This window comes from Lipotes vexillifer, unplaced genomic scaffold (genome assembly GCF_000442215.2).
Source record: "Lipotes vexillifer unplaced genomic scaffold, Lipotes_vexillifer_v1.1 scaffold2051, whole genome shotgun sequence".
NCBI classification, from domain to species: Eukaryota; Metazoa; Chordata; class Mammalia; order Artiodactyla; family Lipotidae; genus Lipotes; species Lipotes vexillifer.
In genome coordinates this window covers 33477-44455 of record NW_006769409.1, presented here as the reverse complement: position 1 = coordinate 44455, position 10979 = coordinate 33477, and positions in this window count along the sequence as shown.

The following is a 10979-nucleotide window of genomic DNA, read 5'->3' as shown; positions in this document are numbered from 1 at the left end:
TGCTTCCATCTCCGGGCTATTGTAAATAGAGCTGCAATGAACATTATTGTGCATGACTCTTGTTGAATTATGGTTTTCTCTGGGTATACACCTAGTAGTGGGATTGCTGGGTCATATGGTAGTTCTATTTTTAGTTCTTTAAGGACCCTCCTTAGTGGCTGTATCAATTTACATTCCCGCCAACAGTGCAAGAGGGTTCCCTTTTCTCCACACCCGCTCCAGCATTTATTGTTTGTAGATATTTTAATGATGGCCCTTCTGACTGGTGTGAGGTGATACCTCAATGTAGTTTTGATTTGCATTTCTATAATGATTAGTGATGTTGAGCATTCTTTCATGTGTTTGTTGGCAATCTGTATATCTTCTTTGGAGAAATGCCTATTTAGGTCTTCTACCCATTTTTGGATTGGGTTGGGTTTTTTTTTTTTTTTTCTCATATTGAGCTGCATGAGCTGCTTGTAAATTTTGGAGATTAATCCTTTCTCAGTTGCTTCATTTGCAAATATTTTCTCCTAATCAAAGCATTGTCTTCTCATCTGGGTTATGGTTTCCTTTGCTGTGCAAAAGCATTTAAGTTTCACTGGGTCTCATTTGTTTATATTTGTTTTCATTTCCAATTCTCTAGGAGGTGGGTCAAAAAGCATCTTGCTGTGATTTGTGTCATAGAGTGTTCTGCCTATGTTTTCCTCTAAGAGTTTTATAGAGTCTGGCCTTACATTTAAGTCTTTAATCCATTTTCAGTTTATTTTTGTGTATGGTGTTAGGAAGTGTTCTAATTTCATTCTTTTACATGTAGCTGTCCGGTTTTCCCAGCACCACTTATTGAAGAGGCTGTCTTTTCTCCATTGTATATTCTGGCCTCCTTTATCAAAAATAAGTTGACCGTAGGTGTGTGGGTTTCCTATCCTGTTCCTTTGATCTATATTTCTGTTTTTGTGCCAGTACCATACTGCCTTGATTACTGTAGCTCTGTAGTGTGTTCTGAAGTCCAGCAGCCTGATTCCTCCAGCTCCATTTTTGTTTCTCAAGATTGCTTTGGCTATTCGGGGTCTTTTGTGTTTCCATAGAAATTGTGAATTTTTTTGTTCTAGTTCTGTGAAAAATGCCATTGGTAGTTTAATAGGTTTTGCATTAAAGCTGTAGATTGCTTTGGGTAGTATAGTCATTTCCACAATGTTGATTCTTCCAATCCAAGAACATGGTATATCTCTCCATCTGTTTGTATCGTGTCTAATTACTTTCATCAGTGTCTTATAGTTTTCTGCATACAGTTCTTTTTTCTCCTCAGGTAGGTTTATTCCTACGTATTTTATTATTTTTGTTGCACTGGTAAGTGAGAGTGTTTCCTTAATTTCTTTTTCAGATTTTTCATCGTTATTGTATAGAAATGCAAGAGATCTCTGTGCATTAATACTGTATCCTGCTGCTTCACCAAATCCATTGATTCGCTCCTCTAGTATACTGGTAGCACCTTTCGGATTCTGTATGTATAGTATCATGTCATCTGCAAACAGTGATAGTTTTTCTTCTTTTCCAATTTGGATTCCTTTGATTTCTTTTTCTTCTCTGATTGCCATGGCCAAAACTTCCAAAACTATGTTTAATAAGAGTGGTGGGAGTGGGCAATCTTTTCTTGCTTCTGATCTTAGAGGAAATGGTTTCAGTTTTTCACCATTGAGAACGATGTTGGCTGTGGATTTTTCAAATATGGCCATTATTATGTTGACCTAGGTTCCCTCTATGCCTACTTTCTGGAGAGTTTTTATCATAAATGGGTGTTGAATTTTGTCAAAAGCTTTTTCTGCATGTATTGAGATCTTCATATGGTTTTTCTCCTTCGATTTGTTAATATGGTGTATCACATCGATTTGCGTATATTGAAGAATCCTTGCGTTCCTGGGTAAACCCCACTTGATCGTGGTGCATGATCCTTTTAATGTGCCTTTGGATTCTGTTTGCTAGTATTTCTTTGAGGATTTTTGCATCTATGTTCATCAGTGATATTGCCCTCTACTTTTCTTTTTTTGCGACATCTTTGTCTGGCTTTGGTATCAGGGTGATGGTGGCCTCGTAGAATGAGTTTGGGAGTGGTCCTCCCTCTGCTATAGTATGGAAGAGTTTGAGAATCATAGGTGTTAGCTCCTCTCTAAATGTTTCATAGAATGGAACTTTTAATTAAAACTTGACCATTAAACAGCTAGGATGCTTGTTTTATTTACTTAAAAAATGGTACTGTGGGTGCTGTCAAACATATACCATTAGAGTTTGTATACAAACTTATAATCTCCAAGTTCATGACAGTAGATCGGTGGTCCTGGAACATGAGCTTGCATCAGAATCACCCAGAGGGTTTGCTAAAGCACAGATTGCTGAGCTCCGCATCTGTAGTCTCAGATTAAAAATTCTGGGGTGAGACACAGAGTTTCCTTTTCTGATTAGCTCCTTGGTGATGCAGGTGCTTCTGGAAGGGAACTACACTTTGAGAACCATTGTACAAGAGAGAAGAGCAAAGGAGCCTCCAATTATCCATCACCCAACTGCAACCGTCAATAACCCATAGCCAATCTCAATTCACATATATCTTATCCCCTACCCCTCTCCCAGATTATTTTCAAGAAAGCATCAGAAATCATCTTATTTTATTGGGAACTATTTCAACGCATAGCTCTAAAATATGAGCAATCCATTTTCCTCAACTTTTCATTTTGAAAATGCACCAGGTTGAAGAGTGAACATTCTTTTACTCAGATTCTTATTATCTCATTGCTTTCTCTCTTTTTTTCTTCTTTTTTGCTTAACCACTTAACAGTTGCAAACATTTCATCCAATTACTTCAGAATGTATCTCCTAAGTAATAGGATATTCTCCTGTCTAACCACAGTACTATTATCAGGTCTAAGGGGTTTACCAATGACATGATAACGTTATCGAAGTCCATGTACAGTCCATATTCAAATTTCCCCAATTGTCCCAATAATACCCTTTTGAGAATCAACAGTTCAATCAAGTATCATGCATTGCATTCAACTGTCATGTCTCTTTAGTATCCTGTGGTCCCGAACAGTGCCTCAACTTAAATCTTCCATGACAATGACATTTTCCAAGAGCCTCAGCTTGTTTGCTTGTAAAGTGTCCGCAATATGTGTTTGCCTTATATTTTCCTCTTGTTTAGATTTATGTCTTTAGGTTTAATGTTCTTGGCAAGAGTAAGCAGTCTGTGGCGTTATATTTTGATACCATGTGGGTATCCTGTTCTCCAAAACCATTCTCAGCTCTTGGCCTTAATTTTCTTTCAGGGTTCTGGGTCCGGTTTGATTATATTACTTTGGTGGTTGAAAACATGGTGATTCTCTATTTCTAGCATCCCTTTCTATTTTTATTAGTGGGCATTTTGCTGTAAAGGTGAGCATCCCAGCCTCCCAACCCCCTCCCTTATTGTTGTCGCTGCGTATTGCTGTGCTTGCAGCAAGAAAAAAGATGAAAACCTGTTTATTTGTTGTGTTCAAAGAAATATGAAGAAAACAAAGTGAACAATATTAAGAGAAATGTAAGCAATTATAAGATGAATTTGACAAGAATTTCCTCTAACAGTGCAAACAGAATGACAAAATCTGTTGCCTGAAACTGGAATTAACTGTTCAGCAACAACTAAAAACAGTTTTAACAGTTATTAAGAGAACCTGAGGTTATAAATGTGGCCAGCTATAAAGTAGCTTGGATCTTGGGCGTGCGCACACACACACATGCACTCTCTCTCACACACACATGCACTCTCTCTCTCACACACACAGACATTTTAAATGGAGATATAGTAAAAAGTAAATAAATAAATACATTATTATTACAGTTACAGAATGTATGCTAGAGAATAGTGAAACCATATACAACATTTTACGGAAAGCACAAGATCTGCAGCTAAACCCATATAATACAGGACCTTTGCAACAATATGAAAGAGTAATTGATTCAAAACATGAAAAAAAAATTCAAATACCTTATGTTTCAAATACCTTCTCATGAGTCATGAGACATGAAACCTTGGCCAATTAATACTTTAGGTTTTCTCCAAGGACTTTCCAATTTGCAGAGATATGATTGTAGCCTACAAATCTGAACTTGCGGCGTAGAGTCCAGGGAATCATTTCTATCACTTAGAAAAGAATTTGAGCAAATCCCAAAAAAAAATTCCCCCAAAATAGTGTCTGTATGAAGGACAGCAATCCAGCTGTTATGTCGGAAATCAAATTTCATAGATGTTTTAAATCAAGGGTCCGATTTTTCTCTTATTTTTCTTTCCAATGTATGATACATGTGGAGAACATAGGTACTTAGGTTTCTAAAGTAGACTATATCATGAATATAGTTATTGAAGTCATTCAGTAAATGCAGTGGATCATTGTAGGTTTATTTTGTCAGTCTCACTAGAGGTTTGTAACTTTTACTGATCTTTTCAAAGAACCAGATATTTGTTTCATTGATTGTCTCTATTGTTTTTCTGTTTTCAATTTCACTGATCACTGGACTTATCTTTAGTATCCCCTTCCTTCTGTTTGTTTTGGATTTACTTTGCTCTTCTTCTAGCTTCCTGAGGTGAGAACTTAGATTACTGACTTGATACTTTTCCTTTTCCTTAATGTACGCCCTTAATGATGTAAATTTCCCTTCCAGCAACGCTTTAGCTTCATCCCACACATTTGGATATGTTCTGTAATCATTTCCATTCAGTTCAATTCACTTCTTGATGTGCTGGATCAAGTGGCCTCCTTACCACTGAGTGGTAGTGAAAGTCCTGAAATCATCCCAGGAGGGATGGGGAGGGGTGCTGTCTTACTACCTAGTGGAGGTATATATAATTTCAGAATCTCCACGTGATTGGTTTCCACTGACATGTGGGGAAGGGGCAGGGTGGTCCCTGTTTCCTCCAGTACAATGTGAAATTCTTGGCTCCCCACTGGACCTTTGCTGGCTTGAGGGGCGACCAGGCCAAAATCTGCTTTTTTTGGTTTTATTTTTGTTTTGTTTTTTTTTCACCCCCTACCGTTTGGCTGGTGTAGAGCAGTTACGGTCAAAACCTTTCCTGACAACAAATACCATATGCTAACACATATATATGGAACCTAAAAAAAAAGAAGGTCAGAAGAACCTAGGGCCAAGACAGGAATAAAGATGCAGACCTCCTAGAGAATGGACTTGAGGATATGGGGAGGGGAAGGGGTAAGCTGGGACAAAGTGAGAGAGTGGCATGGACATATATACACTACCAAACATAAACTGGATAGCTAGTGGGAAGCAGCCACATAGCACAGGGAGATCAGCTTGGTGCTTTGTGACCACCTAGAGGGCTGGGATAGGGAGGGTGGGAGGGAGGGAGATACAAGAGGGAAGAGATATGGGGACACATGTATAGGTATTACTGATTCACGTTTTTATAAAGCAGAAACTGACACACCATTGTAAAGCAATTATACTCTAATAAAGATGTTTAAAAGAAAAAAAAAAAACCTTTTCTCTCTTGCTGGCTGCCCCATTCCTGATCCCTATGCTAGAGAGAGCAGACGTTTGTTTTGGCTGGGTTTTGTTATTGTTGCTGTTGTTGTTGTTGTTCTTATTGTTGTTGTCGTTGTTGTTTTGTCTGTGCCTTTTGGCTTTTCTCTCACTAGCTGGCTTCAGCTCCAAGCCTGGGCGGGATATACGATGCAGAAAGAAAACCCAGGGAGCTCACCACCATGTCTTTCCTCTGGTTCTGAGATCCTTAGTGGTTCTACCTTCTCCTGCCCACATTGCAGAGTCTTATGATTATTTTATATATGGCCCCCAGGGTTATAAGTTGTACTTAGGGAGAAGAATAGGGAAACGTACACCCACTCTATTTTCCCTGAAGCAGAGTTGTCTATATGAATTTAATTATAAATTCTGATCTTTAGCATTGGTCTGAATTTAAAATTAAATTTAAATTCAATTTGAACACAACTGAATTGTATTTTAGAAGAAAATTAGAGTTTAATATAGCACCGAACGGAAAGAAAAGATCCAAACTTTTTTCAGTTTCTAGTTTATTATTTTCATTGTTCTAACATCTTACATTTTATTTTTGTTAAAGTGCTTGTTCTTTTAAATTATTTTCCCTATTAAATAATAAAGTATAAGAGGTTATGCGTTTGCCTCCATATAACTTTGCCATTTCTTCTACATTTTAATGGAACGAGTTCTTATCTTTTTTAATGTTCTCAATATTCTTTACTGGTAGTTTTGGATTTCTTTTAACCACACAATTATTTAGGATATGTTTTTTTCCATTTTACACAATGGTGAGCCTTTTTCTTTAAACTGTTGTCATTAAATTACAGCTCTATTATTGATACATTGTAGTCAGAGAATATGACTTTTACCATTTCCACTCAGGCTTAGTTGAGGTTTTGTGTCCTAGTAGTTGATTAGTTTTTGTTTCATGCATTCTTTTTTTTTTGAATTTTATTTTATTTATTGTTTTTATACAGCAGGTCCTTATTAGTCATCATATTTATACACATCAGTGTATACATGTCAATCCCAATCGCCCTATTCAATGTATAGTAAGATTTTATACATTGAGATCTCAATGCATATATAACATAAAAATCATTTTATAAGGTACTTTGCAAGTATAATTCACTTACTTGCTCTCCTCCAGACAAATCAACTCCCTTTTGTGATACAATGCCATGTACTCTGGGTGTTGGAAAAGGAACAAATGCTTTAGAAATCATGAGAGAATATATAAAGATGTGAACATAACTAAAATTTTCAAATTTCATCCAGTAATCTTCTTCTCAAGTGATATCTGTTAGCAAGTATGTAACGATGACAACCCTGAATGTGGGGGCTGAAAAAAATCAACAAACAATAAATGCTGGAGAGGGTGTGGAGAGAAGGGAACCATCTTCCACTGTTGGTGGGAATGTAAATTGATACAGCCACTATGGAGAACACTATGGAGGTTCCTTAAAAACTAAAAATAGAACTAGCATATGACCCAGCCATCCCACTGCTGGGAATATACACTGAGAAAACCATAATTCAAAAAGAGTCATGTACCACAATGTTCATTGCAGGTCTATTTACAATAGCCAGGACATGGAAGCAACCTAAATGTCCATCAACAGATGAATGGATAAAGAAGATGTGGCACTTATATAAAATGGAATATTACTCAGCCATAAAAAGGAATGAAACTGAATCATTACTAGTGAGGTGGATGGACCTAGAGACTGTCATACAGAGTGAAGTCAGAAAGAGAAAAACAAATACCATGTGCTAACACATATATATGGAATCTAAAAGAAAAAAATGGTCAGGAGAACCTAGGGGTAAGACGGGAATAAACATGCAGACTTACTAGAGAATGGACTTGAGGATATGGGGAGGGGGAAGTGTAAGCTGTGACAAAGTGAGAGAGTGGCATGGACATATATACACTACCAAACGTAAAATAGATAGCTAGTCGGACGCAGCCACATAGCACAGGGAGATCAGCTCGGTGCTTTGTGACTACCTAGAGGGGTGGGATAGGGAGGGTGGGAGGGAGGGAGTCGCAGGAGGGAAGAGATACGGGGACATATGTATAACTGATTCACTTTGTTATAAAGCAGAAAATGACACACCATTGTAAAGCAATTACACTCTAATAAAGATGTTAAAAAAATCAGTGTGATACACCATATTAAAAAATTGAAGAATAAAATCCACATGAGCATCTCATAGATGCAGAAAAAGCTTTTGACAAAATTCAACACACCTTTGTGATAAAAACTCTCTAGAAAGTGGGCATAGAGGGAACTTACTGCAACAGAATAAATGCCATATACCAGCAGTCCCCAACAACAGTTGTGGCACCAGGGACAAGTTTCATGGAAGAAAATATTTCCACGGACACGGGGTGAAGGTGGTTCAGGCAGTAATGTGAGCAATGGAAAGGATGGTTCAGGCGGTAATGCAAGCAATGGTTCAGCTGGTAATGCCAGCAATGGGGAGTGATGGGGAGTGACAGATGAAGCTTTGCTCGCTCACCCACCACTCACGTCCTACTGTGCAGCTGGGTTCCTAACAGGCCATGGACCAGTACCGGCCCACTGCCGGGGGTAGGAGACCCCTGCCGTATACGACAAACCCACAGCAAACATCATTCTCAATGGTGAAAAACTGAAAGCATTTCCTCTAAGATCAGGAACAAGACAAAGATATTCACTCTTGCCACTATTATTCAACATAGATATGCAAGTCCTAGCCACGGCAATCAAAGAAGAAAAAGAAATAAAAGCAATCCAAACTGGAAAAGAAGAAGTAAAACTGTCACTCTTTGCAGATGACGTGATACTATACATAGAAAATCCTAACGATGCCACCAGAAAACTACTAGAGCTCATCCGTGAATCTGGTAAAGTTTCAGGATACAAAATTAATGCACAGATATCTCTTGCATTCCTATACACTAACAATGAAAGATCAGAAAGAGAAATTAAGGAAACAATCCCATTTACCATTGCAACATAAAGAATGAAATACCTAGGAATAAGCCTACCTAAGGAGGCAAAAGACCTGTACTCAGAAAACTGTAAGATACTGATGAAAGAAATCAAAGTTGACACTAACAGATGGAGTGATATACCATGTTCTTGGATTGGAAGAATCAATATTGCAAAAATGACTGTACTATCCAAAGCAATCTACAGATTCAGTGCAACCCCCATCAAATTACCAAGGGCATTTTTCAGAGAACTAGAACAGAAAAATTTACAATTTGTATGGAAACACAAAAGACTCCAGTAGCTAAAGCAATCTTGAGAAAGTAAAATGGAGCTGGAGGAATCAGGCTCCCTGACTTCAGACTATATTACAAAGCTGCAGTAATCGAGACAGTATGGTACTGGCACAAAAACAGAAATATACATCAATGGAACAGGATAGAAGGCCCGGAGATAAACCCAGGCACCTATGGTCACCTAATCTATGACAAAGGAGGCAAGAATATACAATGGAGAAAAGACAGTCTCTTTGATAAGTGGTGCTGGGAAAACTGTCTTCACTGGTTTCAGTCATGATGATTAATAGGCACAGCCAGCTAACTTCCTGAAATTTTGTAGGGGTGTGACAGAAAATGGAAATGAAAGTTAATCAATGTTCTTGTAATGTGAACTTATTGTTTCCCTCAGAAGTGTACCCATGACACTTAAAGACTGTTTTGGTCCCCTGGTAGGGTTTGGGTATTATAGGGGCCATGGAAGAAGTGTATGCTGGTTGTATCTCTTTGGGTCACTTCTGCCAAGGGCTGAAAACACTTTTGGATCATTTTTAGTTTAAACTAGTGTGGGTGACCTGCAGCTAGGGCAGTCTGTAGCTGACCCCAAGACTTCCTACAAGATCAGCTATGATTCATAGGCTAATAAGACTGCATCAGCAAAACAGACATCCCTACCTGGGGTGGTAGGTACCTGTGAGTTCTCTGGCAGCTAAGAGGACTGCATGGCCTGCACTGGTCAACATTAAGGGTTCTGAATTTCACCTAATTCCCTTGGGTCATGCTTCACCTCACCCTCCTCTATGTCTGGTATACCTAAGCCCACAGCTTCCCTAAATAAATCTGTCCAGAACGTAAACCTCCCATGTTCCCCTGGGTTCAGAGTGGAGCAGTTATCTGACTGAGTAGGTAATAGAAAGGATCTGGGGGTCTAAATATCCCTTTAATAAATTGGTGTTTGTACTTACTCCAAACCCCTGTCCTCAGAGATGCCTGGTGCCTCCACTTCCTTAACATTTCTGAGGTATTCCGGCTCTGATCCGCTTGCTCCTCATTGGCTGTAGAACTACATTGCATCATAATGGGTCTGCTGGAGAGGACACAGGAGTACTGTCAGGAGATATGGGTCACTGTGCCAGTATCATTAGGGTCTTGGCTTAGTTTTTCCCTCTGTCCTGGTGTCTTCTGTGAAACAGAATAATACCTAACCCTGCCATCCACCTAGAAATGTTGAGAGGCATAAGGAGATGTAAGCTGTGAAAGCCATCTGTGTTTACAGAAGGGAATGAAAGTCAAATTCAGTCACCATCAGCAATAAGTGAAGCACAAAGACAGAGACTTATCTTAGCCATATCAATTGAACACAGTGCTGGCTCTCCATATTTTAAATAATCCACTGTTGGGCTGAGAAAGATGTCTGTACCATAAGATTCCTATACAATATCACTGTCCCTTTTGTTTTTGCCTTATGCATCAGTTTACTGGCAGTGTTTTCCTTCCTACTGTGGGACATCCCATGAGACACACCTACCTCTTCTTAATGTCTCTTTATTTTAACCTAGCATATACATGTATCCAAAACAATTGTTAATACAAAGAAAATTTCCATAGGCTATGATGAAATACATAGGACCATATGAAGGTTAATTTAATGTGTCAGCTTGGTTAGGCCACGGTACCCAGATATTTGATTGAAGAGTATTCTAGATGTTTCTGTGAAGGTATTTTTAAGATGAGATCAATATTTAAATCAGTAGACTTTGAGTAAAGTAGATTACACTCCATAATGTAGGTGGGGCTCATCCAATCAGTTGAAGGCTTTAGTAGAAAAACAAAAAAAAGATTGATCTCCCTGGGGAAGACGGAATTCTGCCAGAAAACTGCCTTTGAATTCAAATTGCCTACCTGCAAATTTTGGACTTGCCAGGCCTCATAATCACATAAGCCAAATCCTTAAAATCAATCAGTCAATCTATATAGAGATAGATATTGATGATGATGATGATGATATATATATATGTGTGTGTGTGTGTGTGTGTATCAATCAATCAATTCAATCAATCAATCTTGATAGGTAGATAGATACATATCTCTCTATATCTATATATACCTATATGTTTCTATCTATATCTAATATCTATCTATATCTATATCTATCTATCTATCTACAGAGAGAGACAGAGAGAGAAACTATTGGTTCTATTTC